Here is a 15,924-nt window from a genome sequence, read left to right on the forward strand (position 1 = left end):
AGGAGAGAGAAGGCGACGCCGAAAGCCGAGCCGGGAGACCCCGTCCTCATCCGGACGGGCTCCTCCTATCAGTCGTATTGGAGGTCAGCAGGGCATCGGCCGGGATGCCTCATGGGATCCTGAGCTGGAAGGGACTTCAGAGATGCCAATGCCTTCATTTTACAGCTGAGGAAACTGAGGCCCAAGGAGGCCGGGCTCGTTGGAGTATAGAATTAGAGCTTGGAGTGACTGTAGATTGAGAGCCGGGCCTGGAGACGAAAGGTCCCGAGTTCAAATTTGGCCTCAGACAGGTCCTAGCTGAGTGACCCTACACAAGTCACTTAATCTCCATAGCCTAGCCCTTACCTTTTCTACCTTGGAAACAATACGTGGTATGGATAAAAGGTTAAAAAAAAGGAATCGGGCATAAAAAATGGTGCCACTTTCATAGGTCATTAATCAGATGTAAAATGCTTTGTTTGACAGAGGACGAGGCGGCACAGGAGATACCACCCTTGGCCTAGAGTCGGGATGACCCGAGTTCAAATCTGGCCCGAGACCCTTACTGGTGACTGACCCCGAACACACCCCTTGAGCCTGTTCACTTCTGCGTCCTCATCTGTAAAACGAGCTGGAGAAAGCGAAGCCCTCTGGAATCTCGGCCAAGAGAGCCCCAAACAAGGTCACGAAGACCCACCAAGTCGTCTGGAGATGGGATTGTCATCACTGCCATCTTTAAGGCCGTCCCCATGGCGATATCTCACAGCTTAAACGGGAAAGCACGCCCACGGCCTGGCCCAACATTCCTCGCAGGAGCGACGGGCTCCCCCAGACCAATCCTGGCTCCCAAGTCCCAGAACAAGATGGCGGCCCCAAGCACGACCCACGGAGCCCTGGGGCCCGTCTGCCGGCCTGGGCCATCCCCGAGCCCAGCCTCCAGAATCCCGGGCTTCGGAGGGCCGCCACTGGAAGGCATCCGAACGTCCGGCTTTGGTGCTGCCCACGGCGGTCATGAACCTTGTCGCCATCTTCAGGGTTTGGCCTCGTGCCGCAGAGCTGCCACAGGGCCGTGGGCTCAGGCCCTCGCAGGCCGCGCGGCTGTCCTCTGTGGCTTCTTGGCTGCGATTGGACCAGTCTGCCAAGTGCTGGCCGAGCAGGGCCCTCCGTGCACCCTGGCGGGCTCCTCTAGCAGGATGTTGGGAGGGCGCCGTGGCATAAGGAAGGCAGAGCTCGGGCAGGGCCACGGGACGAGAGCTGAACTCAGGCTTGCTCCTTTTCAGTTCAATTTCCCCTCGACGAGCCTCTGTCCAGCGGCCACTCCATGTGGAGAAGGCTCCAGGGAGAGGGCCGCCAGTGAGCTCCAAGAGACAACAGGGACCACACCAAGGACCTTCACAGCGAGCTGCCCCAAGGGATCTGTGAATACTGGGCCGGCTCCCTGCCTTGATGACATCAACGTGGATCATCCTGGGGGACTTTCCTCCTTTCTTCCAGGCGGGTCTTCCTCTCCCAGCCCTGGAGCCACCCACTGTTTGCGGGTCTGTAGATGAGCCCCAAACCTTCTTCTTGGTCATCTGAAGTCTGTTGATGACGTTCTTCATTCCAATTTTCCTTCACGATGTCCTAAATCGCGTCCCTTCCCACTGCCAGGGCCCTTGGACCTGCCTCTGGGGCCACACGGAGCCCGCTGCATCCCTCGTCGGCTTAGCAACCCTTCAGAGCCTGAACAAAGCCATCCCGGGCCACCTGGTCCAGGCTAAACACTCCCACTTCTTTGGAGCCGTCCCCGCAGGCCACGGCCTTCAGGCCTGCTGCCGTCCATGTCCTCCTGGTCCCTCCGCCATACTTCAAGATCTTTCTGAACCACGGACGCCGGCGAGAAGACGGTCTTCTTCTCAAGGGCGCCAGAGAGGGTTTGGGTCCATTTCCCTCCAAAGGGCGCCTTCCTTTGGGCAGGGCTCGAGCCTTGGTGGTAATGTTGAGCAGACTGGGTGGGGAGAGAGGACTTGTGGGGATCGCTCCCCAAGCTTAGCTCAGTTACTGTTCCTTAGATTTCCCCACTGATGATTTTCTCCGATAAGGAAAAAGTAGTAAAAAGCATGACAAATAATCTAATTAGTGCTTTAAAACCCCCACCACACAGCACTGCTCCTGCCCATTCACGGTGTTGAGGTCCATTAAGGAAATCCATTTAACACAAATAACTCACGGTAATTTACGACAGGATGTGGAGTTGGAGAAAGAAGAAGGAATATACCTTATTTTCAAACAACGGGGGGAGGGGGGAACAACTCTCTTCCCTGGCTTATAATATAATTAAACGGTTTAGAATTAACCCCAGCTTTCCTACCTTTCTAATGGGCTATTACAAAAGGCCGAGTCTCCTTCTGGATACACAAATTATTCCTATCTGGTAGCTTCCTGTTTAGATTCTGGTTGACTGGAAGAATGATTTCTTGGTCGTTTGAATGATATTAAATTGAATATCCTCAAAGGAAGACGGAGCTCCCAGGCTGATCCGCTTCCATCTTCTAAAAGGCAGATCTTATAGCCAGTTTCACAATGAATCACGCACTCCGAGCGCGGTAACCACAAGCTGTCTGCAGTAGTTGGGGTGGGGGGCCTTCAGGCACGGTCCCATTTGTCACTGCTTACGGTGAGGGATGACCGTTTCCTAGCCTGGGCCTGAGGGAGGAGCACAAGAGCCAGAACACGAGGCTTCATCCATGGCGCTCCTTTGGCTGGAGAAGGGCTCTTTGGGAACCAACCGAAGGTCTGGTGTTGAACAGGATGGGGATTCCCTCCGGGAGTGCTAACAGGGGTCGGAGGTGGGGCTGACCCGGCCCTCTCTCCCCGGCCGCAGGGCCTCCACAGCGCCTCTCCACGGGCCGCCTCTCTGGCCTTCCCTCTCAAAGGAGCTCCGGGGCACATCCCAGACCGGGGCTCCAGAGCGGCCGGGCCTCAGAGCGTCTCTGGACTGCGTACTCACGGTCTTCCCACTGGGAAGGCCCCTCTCTGTCGGGGTCCCCCCTCACATGGGCCCCCCGAGGCAGTGCTGCCAGGACAACCTCCGACGGCCTGTCCGCGGCACCCTAAGGGCACTCCTGCCGGACCTCCCAAGCTAGTCAGTGCCTGATCTCTGCCTACACTCGCGTTCCAGGCGAGGAGCCACCATCCACTGATCCACTCAGTGCCACGGACTGACCCTCTAGAAGCAGCTAACGTCGCCCTGTGGACCCCAAGAGCCCTTCCCTGGCCCCCAGCCCCGCCACAAGGTACCGCCGTCGCGGGGCTCGCATGCCACCTAGGAGGGCGGCCGCCTGCCCCGGTGCCTCCCTGGCCGGAGACGACTATTGGTTAGTCCGTGGGTGGGCCGCAGTCCGTGCGGAGGCGTCACCTTCCCCGTCATCGCCGTCCGCCCGCCCAAGGGAGCAGGCCCGGCCACCTCTGGGCCTGCCCTTTCCCCCGCCAAAGCCCAAAGGCCCGTGTTTAGGCACGTCCTCTCCGAGGCCCCACTCCCTGCCGCTGCCTCGGAGGCTCCTCCATCCAGCAGGCTTTGTCCCCTACCTTCCTGTGCACCGAGCTCCCCTTGGGTACACGCCGGCCGCCTTCTCGGCAGCAGATTTGTCATTTTTGGAGGCCGTCCGTCTCCCTGGAGAACTAGAGGCCGGGGAGCCTGCCCATCCCCCCTCCGAAATCTCGCCTCCCCCATCCGGGCCTGACTTCCTCCTCTTCTCCCCCAGGAATTCCGAGAATTCACAAACGGGCCCCAGGGCTCCCCTCGGCAACCTGCTGGTCCTTGCCGGGCGGTGCTCAAAGTCGCCCCGTCTATCCCTTCCGCCCGTGAAATGCACTTCAAGGCCGGCCAAGCCTTGGGGAGCTGCTCTGCTTCGGGCCCAAAGAGGGTTCGAGCAGATGTTCAGAGAACTGAAACCTTCCCTTGCCAGCGTGTCTGCCTGCCGGAGCAGGCTCGTCGCCTTCTCCCCGAACTCCCCCGTCCTCCCTCGGCACAAGCGGCCTGGCGTGCGTGGCAGGATGGCGGACGGCACTCCTCTTTCCTCCTCCACGGTCAGTCCCAGGCCCTGGGTGAAGGGCCCTCTGGCCAAGCGCCGGGTTCATTTTGAGGAACGTTTGGACAGGAAGGGGAGAGCGGGAGAGCTCGTCGCTATACAAGACCCCAACCCTAACGAGCACTGTCTGGAAAGCCCGGAATCGGCCTGCCGTCAAGGCAGGGTCTTCTGCCAGGCCAAGCCCTGCCTACTCTGAGAATTGACCCACCCGCCGCCCCCTATCCAAGCGGACCGAGAAGCCTCCACTCCTCTGTCCAGCCACATTCGAGCCTCAAAGCTGATGGTTCGTCAGAGTAAGAGACAGAGCGGGCAGCGGTGGGTCCGGAACACGGAGCCACGCCGCCCTAAGGTGACTGATGGGAAGAAGGCATAACAAATACGTAAATAAAGTCAGCTGGCTGGGGGGCGAGGCCCAGGCTCCCCCCCCATGAGAAGGCGGGTCCACTAGCATTTAAGGGCTCTTGTCTCCAACCCTCAAAGAACAGACAGAAGCCGCATGGCATAAGGGGAAAAGCTGATGAATTCTCTAGTGGTCGCCAATACTGGTTTGCTGAGCGTTCCCTGAAACTCCGTGGCTTTGGGTTCGCCTTTTGTTCTGCGGCTAAACGCCTCCCCTTTGGGCACAAACGCTGGCTTCACACACCAACCCCATGGGGCCTCCGGGCCACATTTCCAAGCTCCCCCCACAGTGCCCAGCCACCCGATGCCAGGCCCGCCCTGGCAAGGAAAGCTCCAGAGGCCGAGCGGCCTCCTGGCCATGGTCGCCCGGGAACTCCAGAGGGCGGCGCGGGATGAGACGAGGGCCAGGCGTCCATCCGCCAGTGCGCCGCCGGCGGGATCTAGGGGAGAGCAGGACGGAAGGGCCAGAAAAGAGCTCTCTTGCGATGGAAAATCTACTTGGAAAGGCCAAGTCGGGATCCAGAAAGATAAGGAGTGCAAAGTGGTAGGAGGGCCTGAGGAGGGGCTGGACGGGACCTCCGCTCGTCCACCTGTGTGAGTGGCCCTGGGCAAGTCCCTGGACCTCCGGGAGCCTCCGCTGACGCCCTCTGAGCCGGGGACCAAGACGGGAGGGCTCTGCGGAAGGGAGGGGGGCGCTCAGCTCGGGCCCGGCAGAGAGGCGGCCCGACTCGGGGCTTATGAGGAAGAGGACGCCGGTGTCCAGCGCTTCGCTGCCTTTAAGACGGCCTCGCCATTTCTCAAGGGCTTCAGTGGCCGAGCCAGCCACACGAGGCCGTCACGGCGGGAGGGAGCACGTCTCTGGGCTGAGCCCCGTACAGGAGGGATCTCCACCTCGCAACCACCCTTCAGGGAGGTGCTCTTCTGCCCATCGTACAGCGGAGAAAGCGGAACCAAGCAGAGTTTAAATGACTTTTCTGGGGCCAACAGAGCCAGTCATTCTCTGAAGCTAGATTTGAACTCGGGTCTTCCTGACTCCAAACCCGGGACTCTTATCTAGTGCATCACCTGGAGTCAGGAAGACCCGAGTTCAAATCCTGCTTCAGACGTGCTAGCTGGGTGACCCTGGGCAAGTCCCTCGGACTGTTTCAGACTCCGTTTCTGGGTGGTAAAATAAAGACAATGGCCGAAGGGGCCTCACAGCGTTGTTGTGAGGGTCGAATGAGAATCGGGGGGCCTCTCTGCAAATCTTCAAGGAGGGGCGAGCCAGGATTCTAGTTGAGGTTAGCCCTAAAAGAGACTTAGGAAGTCACCCGGTCTAACTCCCTCGTTCCTCCTCTGAGGAGAGGAGGCTCAGGGATGGGAAATGGCTCGTCCCAGACCTCCCCTCTTCCAGCCCTCGCCTTGCCCCCCTCGGCCCAACGGGCCCCTCCAAGGCCCCGGAAGGATTCCGCTCCTCGGCTGCGCTGCCAGAACCGTCGGTTTGCCATGGCAGGATGCTGGAGGCCCCCGTCTGAGTCACGGCTGAACACCGGGAGGCTGAGCGGGCTCCGGGGCCGCCCGGCGGAGTGGCTCCACGCAGAGGCCCTCACGCCTCCCCCCGCCGCGCGGTTGTGACAGCGGCGTCCCCTCTCCACACGCCCTCCCAGGCGCGGCACGCAGAAATTAACGCTCCCCACATGCTCCCGCTCGCTGCTGTTTACGCTCCCATCAGTCATCGGAAACGGGAGGCGGGAAGGGACGGCCCGTCTGCGTGCAGAGCGGCGTCGCGGAGGAGGCGCCGCTGCCAAATTGGGAGCCGTCGGAAGAGCCTGTGCCACGGCGCTCGGAGAGCCGTCCATCTGCCCCGCTTTTTATAAACCACCCTGCGGGGGGGGGCGCCACACATCCCCTTCGCACAGTTGCTGCCTTTGATTTGACAAAGAGCCTCAAACGCTAACTAATCACGCGCTGTTGGCAGCGCCTGGGAGGAATGTTGAGATCCGGAGAGCAGAAGAATGCCGGGAGAGGCCCGAGCGGGCTAAGCTTCCCTGCGCTGCTGGGAGGACGCCCGGCCTGTTTGCCTCTAGCCCAGGCCATGGGGGGGGGGGAGCAGGCAGGGCCCCCCCAGGGAACGGGCAGAGCCCTAGACTAACAGAGGGAGGTAGGCTCGGCTGTCCCTGGGAAGATTCAAAGGCAGAGCACTAATGAAGGCTGTCACCTGCTGAGCGGCCGCTGCGGAGAAAACAGCAGAGCAGGGATCGTGGTGTGCAGCCAAGAGGGGGGCTCCTGACCGGACAGCGTCTGCTTCTGGGATGAATGCAGAGCGCAGGCCTTTTCTTTCAGGCTGAGGTCCACACCAAAGCACAGGCTTCCAGGCCAGAGGGGTCCGGGCCGTCCTCCTCCCTCCCCCCTCGCGCGGAGCCAAAGCACGCCTGGACAGAAGTCAATCCACGTCCAAAGCTCACGTGGCCTGAGGAAACCACTAAGTTTCCCCAAATGGGCATCGGGCACCAGAGGCCCAGGACCGGGGAAGGCTCAGATAAAGTCCTTGACCCTCCCAGACGAAGGCCCCAGGCAGCCTTTTGGGGGACAGCTTCCCGGCCCTCTGCTAGTGACAGGATGCTTCCATGATGCCGATTCAGTGTGGTGGGGGGGCAGGAACGCTGGATCCGGACCCTCGGGAGCTCGGTGATGTGTAGGCCGATGGGGGGGCTACGGACCCATCCCACAGGCAGATCGAAGCTCAAATCCCACCTCAGGCACTTAATAGCTCTGTGACCCTGAGCAAGTCACTTCACCTCTGTCCGTCTCTGGAATGGGGATAATCATGACACCTCCCTCTGGCAGGTTCCTATTTGTGGAGCACTTGGCAAACTCTGGAGCATGACATTCGTGCTAGCAACTGCTCTTGTTGTCATTATCCTAGGTTAGTCATTTCACCTATTTGTGCTTCAATTCACTCACCTCTAAAATGGGGAGAAAAGTGCCTCCTCTTCTCGCCTCCCAGGGTGGCAGGCTCAGGGGAGATCATCTAAAAATGCCAACATCCTAAAAGTTTCCAAGGGTCGATTGTGGAGATTGGATTTAGCTATCGCCTGATTGCAACAATGAAAACACTTAGCTCTTCCTTTATTGTGAAGATTAAATTGTAATCCCCTGATTGTAACAATGAAGGTACTAAGCTCATCTTCCCAATAAAGGAAGAGCTAAGTACCTTCCTCAAAATAGTTGAGTTATAGGTGTATGAGTCAATTTATCAAAAGAAAAAACATAAAAGAAAATAAAGGAAGAAATTAGCTTTTGAGAGAAATAAAAAATCAAAATCAGAATCAAAATATCAAAAATGATGTATATAAAATTTCTGAATTAAAAGAATAAATTCATAACAGGCCTTTGTTATTAGGGTCCAATTAAAGTAAATTTCTGTCCTACAAATCTGTAGGGGAAAAAAATGCAGTAATGTTGTATTTGCCCATTTTAATTCTGGACTACAGGAAGTTGCCATAATATAAAAGAGAAAAAACAAGGACTAGATTTTTGGTCAAAAAGGAAGTGTCATTTCCTGGTCTGAAATTTCATCCTTTCCCAGGGATAGGGGAGCCAGACTAGTCAATTGTTAGGTACTTTCATAGAAAGTATTTCACAAGAAATGTGGTACAAGGAGTCCTGTGTCTTAACACATGTCAAGTGCTACAACTTCAAGTCTTACACTAGGTTCAAATCCTTTTGTATTGGTATAGAAGTTCATCAATCCTATGTTAAATTTAATTGAGGTTGGACTCTGAATATTTATATAGGTGGTCACCATGGATTTAATTTCTAAATCCCAAAATGAATTATTAAAGTAAATGGAATTTATGGTAGTTTATTTACAATAGAGGGAAGATATTAAGGAAGAGAGAAAAGGGGAGAGAGAGATCTCTGGCTTCTTCTGATATCAGTTAGAATTTCTAAGCCACAGCCAGGGGGAAAAAGTCTCGTAGAAAAGGCAGGGTCACTAAGTCAGTTTTTCACTCACCAACGGTGACCATCTAAAAGGAAAAGCAATCTGAGGACTCCTGCATGAGTTCCTCCAGGGGACCAGTTCCTCCAGTCCAACGCCAAGTCAGAGTCCTTCCATCTCCTCGAATCTAATATATTCTTCTGGCCTCTGATCCTCTTTTAAAAAATCTTTTTCTCTTGTGTCACCTCCCCTAAATTTCATGTCTACCAATCAGAGCAGACACTTTTCTCCAGGACTGCCCACTCTTTAGTTCTCACCTTCTTTGGTTAGATTATACCTTTTGGGTTACTTAACACCTTTTTTGGTTAGTTCACCTTTTGTAATTACTTAACACCTTTTTGTAGCTAAAATGGGTAGATATACTTCAAATATTGAGTTACCACCTTTTGGGGATTAAAACCTAAAAATAGATTGTGGATTACAATTCAATCTTCCCAATAAAGGAAGAGCTAAGTACCTTCATTGTTACAATCAGGGGATTAAAATTTAATATTCACAATAAAGGAAGAGCTAAGTATCTTCATTGTTACAATCAGGGGATTACAATTTGATCTTCACAATAAAGGAAGAGCTAAGTGTCTTCATTGTTACAATCAGGAGATAGCTAAATCCAATCTCCACAACTGTCATCTTCATCTCCAGCTACTTTTTTGTTGTAAAGATGCTGCAGGATTAAAGTGGGCCTAAGGGCCGGTAAGCTTGAGCTCAGTCTCTGGACTATCTATCCGCAGTGCACATCTCTTCAGAGGAGTCACTGTTTTATCCTTTATCTTGATATCTCCACCCTGTTACATAAGTAAGGTCCAGCACACATCAGGTATTGACTAAATGACTGATTGGAGAGTTTCTGTCAAATATCTCAAAGACTGAAATAGTAAAGCAGGAAGGAGTCCTACAGCCTGGGCCATTTCCCAATGGGAATCCCCTGGGATCAGCCTGGGAAAGGGATTTTTCCACATACTCTTCAACCCATTGGAAGGGCATATGACTACATAGCACCTGGGAATCTCATCAGGGTGCACTCAAGTAAAACAGTAGGTTAATAGACTAGAGACTATGTTCCCCAATGAAATCCCTGTAAAAATGATCATCACCCAAATGCTGTGTTGAGAAGACATGGAGTCGCTTTACTTATAGTTACAATGACATCAAGAAAAAAGCCCTCTGCTCAGTGCAGGAACATATTTTGACTTAATTCCCTTTCCCATTAACTGCTAAGGAGAGACTTCAAAGAATATACAGAATACACAGGGAGGATCCAATAACTGTATCCACAGCCAAAACCCTCTAGGCTGAAACCACTATGGAAAGGAGACAGAGTCTCAGGAAGGGTCTTCTCACATCTCAAGCAGCAATTACTTCAGTAAGGAGAAAAAGGAGACGTCAAAAGATGGATGGATGACTGGATGGATGAATAGACGAATGGATGGATGGATGGATGGATGGGTAGATGGATGGATGGAGGAATGAACAAAGAAAATGCACTGGTGAACTAAAATTCTAAGACACATCCAGCTGATAAAAACACACAAGATGGAGAAGAATCCATAAGAATAATGTCTATAAAGCCAAAGACTGAGACTCCAGAGATACTAGGAGGACCCTGTCACTGCCTCCTCTGTGTGACTTTGGGCAAGTACCTCGGTTGCTGAAAGAGCCTTTCATGAAGCCAAAGCAGTCTGTCTATAATCACACAGCTAAGAAGCAGAGCATAGAACTCAGGTCTTGTGATTTGATGTCCTGACACTGTGATATTATTTCTTTCCTTTTGCTCTCAACTTAGCAATATAATTCTGTACAACAGAATCCAGTTTTGAAACTAGATGGGCCCTCAAAGGCTCTCTAGTCCATCCCCCTCATTTATAGATGAGGAAGTGGTTCTAAGCAGGGCTGAGTGCAGGAAGACCCTACCTCTCTCTCTTAATGCAGGCTAAGACTATGGGGGCTTTCCCAGCCATCCTAATATAACTGACCTCTGTTTCCTATCTCTTCAGTGAGAACATTGTGAATTGTATTGATCCCTAAAGTCCCTTCCAATCCTAGAGAATCGACCAAAAAGCTAGTCAAAATAATCAACAACTTTAGCAAAGTTGCAGGATACAAAATAAACCCGCATAAGTCATCAGCATTTCTATATATCTCCAACACAGCTCAGCAGCAAGAATTAGAAAGAGAAATCCCATTTAACATCACCCTAGACAATAGAAAATACTTAGGAATCTATCTGCTGAGACAAACACAGGAACTATATGAACACAACTACAAAACACTCTCCACACAATTAAAACTTGGAAAAACATTGATTGCTCACGAGTGGGATGAGCTAACATAATAAAAATGACAATCCTACCCAAATTAATTTACTCATTTAGTGCCATACCCATTGAACTACAAAAATACTTTTTTACTGAATTAGAAAAAAATAACAAAGTTCATTTGGAAGAACAAAAAGATCAAGGATGTCCAGGGAAATCATGAAAAAAAAATGCAAAGGAAGGAGGACTTGCCGTCCCAGATCTCAAACTATACTATAAAGCAATTGTCATCAAAACAATTTGGTACTGGCTAAGAGACAGAAAGGAGGATCAGTGGAATAGACTTGGGGTAAATGACCACAGCAAGACAGTCTATGATAAGCCCAAAGATCCCAATTTTTGGGACCAATGCCCACTATTTGATAAAAACTGCTGGGAAAATTGGAAGATGGTATGGGAGAGATTAGGTTTGGATCAACATCTCACACCCTACACCAAGATAAACTCAGAATGGGTGAATGACTTGAATATAAAGAAGGAAATTATAAGTAAATTCGGTGAACACAGAATAGTATAAGTGTCAGATCTTTGGGAAAGGAAAGACTTTAAAACCAAACAAGAGCTAGAAAGAATCACAAAATGTAAAAGAAATAATTTTGATTACATTAAATTAAAAAGTTTTTGTACCAACAAAACTAATGCATCCAAAATTAGAAGGGAAGCAACAAATTGGGAAACAATCTTTATAACAAAAACCTCTGACAAAGGTCTAATTACTCAGATTTATAAAGAGCTAAACCAATTGTACAAAAAATCAAGCCATTCTCCAATTGATAAATGGGCAAGGGACATGAACAGGCAATTTTCAGATAAAGAAATCAAAACTATTAATAAGCATATGGAAAAGTGTTCCAAATCTCTTATAATCAGAGAGATGCAAATCAAAACAACTCTAAGGTATCATCTCATACCTAGAAGATTGGCTAACATGACAGCAACAGAAATTAATGAATGCTGGAGGGGATGGGGCAAAGTTGGGACATTAATGCACTGCTGGTGGAGTTGTGAATTGATCCAACCATTCTGGAGGGCAATTTGGAGCTATGCCCAAAGGGCGATAAAAGACTGTCTGCCCTTTGATCCAGCCATAGCACTTCTGGGTTTGAACCCCAAAGAGATAATAAGGAAAAAGACTTGTACAAAAATATTCATAGCTGCGCTCTTTGTGGTGGCCAAAAATTGGAAAATGAGGGGATGCCCTTCAATTGGGGAATGGCTGAACAAATTGTGGTGTATGTTGGTGATGGAATACTATTGTGCAAAAAGGAATAATAAAGTGGAGGAATTCCATGGAGACTGGAACAACCTCCAGGAATTGATGCGGAGTGAGAGGAGCAGAACCAGGAGAACATTGTACACAGAGACTGATACACTGTGGTACAATCAATTGTAATGGACTTCTCCATTAGTGGCAATGCAGTGATCCTGAACAACCTGGAGGGATGTATGAGAAAGAACACTATCCACATTCAGAGGAAACACTGTGGGAGTAAAAACACCAAAGAAAAATAACTGCTTGAATATATGGATCAAAGGGATAAGATTGGGGATGTAGACTCGAAATGAATTTCCTAGTGCAAACAACCACATGGAAATAGGTTCTGATCAAGGACACATGTAATACCCAATGAAATTGCGTGTTGGCTGCGGGAAGGGTAAGTGGAGGGGAGGGAGGTGGAAATAATGTGTTTATTATAGCCAAGGAATAATGTTCTAAATTGACTAAATAAACTAATTCAAATGGGAAAAAAATAAAGTCCCTTCCATCTCTAAATGGTACCTCTATGTTCCATAACAATGACAGATGACATTCATATAAGACTTTAGGGTTTAGACAGCCTCATTAAATCCTCAAAACAAGCTGCAATCTGGGTGTTACAGGTATTATTAGTCACATTGTACAGATCAGAAAACAAAACAGCTTAAGAGATGTTGTCATAGCGTCCTAGTGACCAAGTGTCAGAGTCAAGGAGTTCTTTTCTTGAGGGAATGTTTGTACCTCTTTTTTCCATTTAGCCAGTTCTTTTTTAGGAGCTCTTCTATCTGGTGGATTCCTGTGTCTCTTTGCTCATTTGGCCTATTTTGCTTTTCTCCTCTCCCACTTCCTGGTGCAGTGGGTCCAGTGATTAACCATTGTTAGGTCTCAGCAAAAGAAACAAGAAACTGCTAAAAATAACCATAAAAGCCCAGCGTCTCAAGCTCTCACAGCCTCTCCAGTTAAACATTCCATTTCCTAGGTTGGCTTTCTTCCTAACTTCAAGGTCAGGCTCAGGAACCATTCTCATACTGAAGTCTCCTCTACCTGCTTACCCATCCACCAAACCCAGTGTGCCTCAAGAACCTTAAGAGACTTATTCAAGGTTCCTTGAAAGCTACTTAGTACCAGAGTAAGGATGAGAAAAACCTCAGTTTTTTTGTCTTTGTACCCCCAAAGCTAACACAATACCTGGCAAATAGCAGGCATTTAATAAATACTTACTAAGAGATTGAATAAAGGAATCGGGCTCCATGTCTAGAGTTCTTTCTCTACAATAGGAAACACTGATGATATTGAGCAATCAAAACACAGATGTGGAGTAAAGGCAGGGACTCCTGAGAGCTCACTTAAATTTCCCTCCAAACAATTTTAAAATAATGCCTCCAAAAAAATTCTAGGGTGGCATAAGCAATAAAAGGATGGGAGTAAAACAATTTCCCACCCAAAGACAACTTAGACAGTTAACAGGAAAGGTCTGTTTCACAGGGATGAGAGTGGAAGGCACTTGGCTCAGTTCACACCCCAATATGTAAACAGAAGTTCTTGGAAGTAACTGAATTGTCAGCAGTAGCAGCAACGTCTACAGCCCTCAACCCAGACACTAAAGGGATCAGATAACTGATCAGAAGGAGATTACAAGAGACCCTTCACTGATACTGGATGAAGAACTCTGTTATATCACCCATACTTTGTTGAAGGTCTCAGTTCCAGGGTGAGGAGGAATATTAACAGGACAAAGGGGTCCTTTTAGTTTCTCACAGGCCAAAGCAGAGGACAGGAGAGTAGCAAACACACTGTCTTTACACTACCACTTTGGGGAAGAACTGAAAACTCATAGACCTCTATGACTGCTCTGAAAAGAACAGAACAAAAACCCTGAAATTTGGGACACATCAAGAGTAGTGTCTAATTTTAACAAAAAAAATTAAAAGTCAAGAAATAGGCTGGAAAGATGAGCAAACAATAAATTAAAAAAAAACTGACCATAGAAAATTACTAAGGTGAAAAGGAAAATCAAAACACAAACTCAGAAGAAGACAATTAAGTGAAAACAGCTACATGCAAAATTTCAAAGAATTTTGGAAAATGCTCAAAAAGGATATAAAAAATCAAATAAGAGAAAAGGAAAAATTGGGAAAAGAAATGAAAGAAAATAATGAAAAAGAGTTAATAATTTGGTAAAGGACACATAAAAATACTTTAAAGAAAATAATGTCTTAAAAATACAAAATAGACCAATGATCAAAGAGACACAACAATGCACTGGACAGAATTGCTGCTTAAAAAGAACTGGTTAAATAGAAAACTCCCTGAAAAAAAAGAATTCCTTTAAAAAAGTAGAATTGGAAAAATGGAGGAGGTACAAAATGAAGAAAATAATTTCTTAAATAATAGAATTGGACAATGGGAAGCTAATGACTCCTTGAGGTAGAAAAAAAAACTGCCTTGACATTCAAGAACCAGAAGGTAAAAAAAGAAATTGAAATAATCCACCTAACCTCCTCCTGAAAAAAAATCCCAAAATGAAAGCTCAGGAATATTATAGCCAAATTACAGAGCTCCCAGATCAAGGGGGAAAAATACTGCATGCAACTAGAAAGAAATAATTCAAATATCATGGAGCCACAGTCAACATAAAATAAAATTTAGCAGTTTCTACATGAAAGAAACAGGGGGCTTGGAATATGAAATTCCAGAAAGTAAAAAAAAGATCACAACCAAGAATCACTGCCCAGAAAAATTGTATAATCCTTCATGTGGGAAAATGGAAATATTTAGTGAAACAGAGGACTTTAAATCAATTCTGATGAAAAGATAAGAATTGAATTGAAAATTTGACTTTCAAACATGACTCAAGCATAAAAAGGTTTAGGAAAACAAAATCATGAGAGATTCAATGAGGTTAAAATGTTTCCATTCCTATATGGGAAGATGATATTTGTGACTCCAAAGAACTAATTTATTATTAAGGCATTTAGAATGAATCCACATAAAACAGTCTCAGCCCTTGTTTTTATCATCTGTGTGTGTCTTAAAATTTTAGTTGGCCAACACATTTTCTTTGTCCATTCCTCCATCCATCCATCTACCTATCTATCCATCTATCCATCCATCTTTTGATGTCTACTTTTCCTCCTTATTGAAGTATTTGCTGGTTGAGATGTGAGAATTCCCTTCTTGAGACTCTGTCTCCTTTCCATAGTGGAATAGAATCTATTATGTTTCAGCTATGGTAAAAGAGGCGTGAGTAACAGTCATGGTCTCAGACAAAGTAAAAGCAAAAATAGTTCTAAATTAAAAGAGTTAAGCAGGGAAACTACAAAAAATAGTTCTTAATTAAAAGAGTTAATCAGGGAAACTACATTTTACTAGCATAGAAAATGAAGTAATGTCAATATCAAACATATATGCCCAAATGACATAGAATACAAATTCCCAAATGAAGAATTAAATGAGTTTTGGAGGAAATAGTAAAAATAGTCCCAGGGGAGTGGGGGTGGGGGTGGGGTGGGGTGGTAATCAACTTTTCTTTCTCAGAGCTAGATAAATCTAATCACAAAATAAGCAAGAAAGACTTTAAAGAGATGAATAGAATTTTAGAAACATTAGGTGTATTCCCCTTGAAGAAAATGGAAATAGACGAGAATATACTTTTTCTGAGTATTACATGGCAACTACACAAAAATTGACTCTGTATTAGGGCATAAAACCCTCCCAACCAAATGTTGAAAGCCAGAAATATTAAGTGCATCCTTTTCAGACTCTAATGCAGTAAAAATGAAATTTAGTAAAGGGCCGTGGGAACACAGATTAAAAATTAATTAGAAACCAAATAAGATAATCCTAACAAATGAGTGGGTCAAGAAACAAATTATAGAAAATCAAAAAATTCATTGAAGAGAATGATAGCAATGAAACAAT

At 47.8% G+C, this 15,924-nt stretch overlaps 1 protein-coding gene across 4 annotated transcripts in view; it reads right to left on the bottom strand.

The window, feature by feature from the left end:
• SUGCT (succinyl-CoA:glutarate-CoA transferase) overlaps positions 1–15,924 on the bottom strand; it is a 488,805-nt gene that overhangs the window by 297,533 nt on the left and 175,348 nt on the right. The gene's annotated exons all lie outside the window — the stretch shown is intronic.

The sequence above is a fragment of the Monodelphis domestica genome, chromosome 7, assembly GCF_027887165.1.
Source record: "Monodelphis domestica isolate mMonDom1 chromosome 7, mMonDom1.pri, whole genome shotgun sequence".
NCBI classification, from domain to species: Eukaryota; Metazoa; Chordata; class Mammalia; order Didelphimorphia; family Didelphidae; genus Monodelphis; species Monodelphis domestica.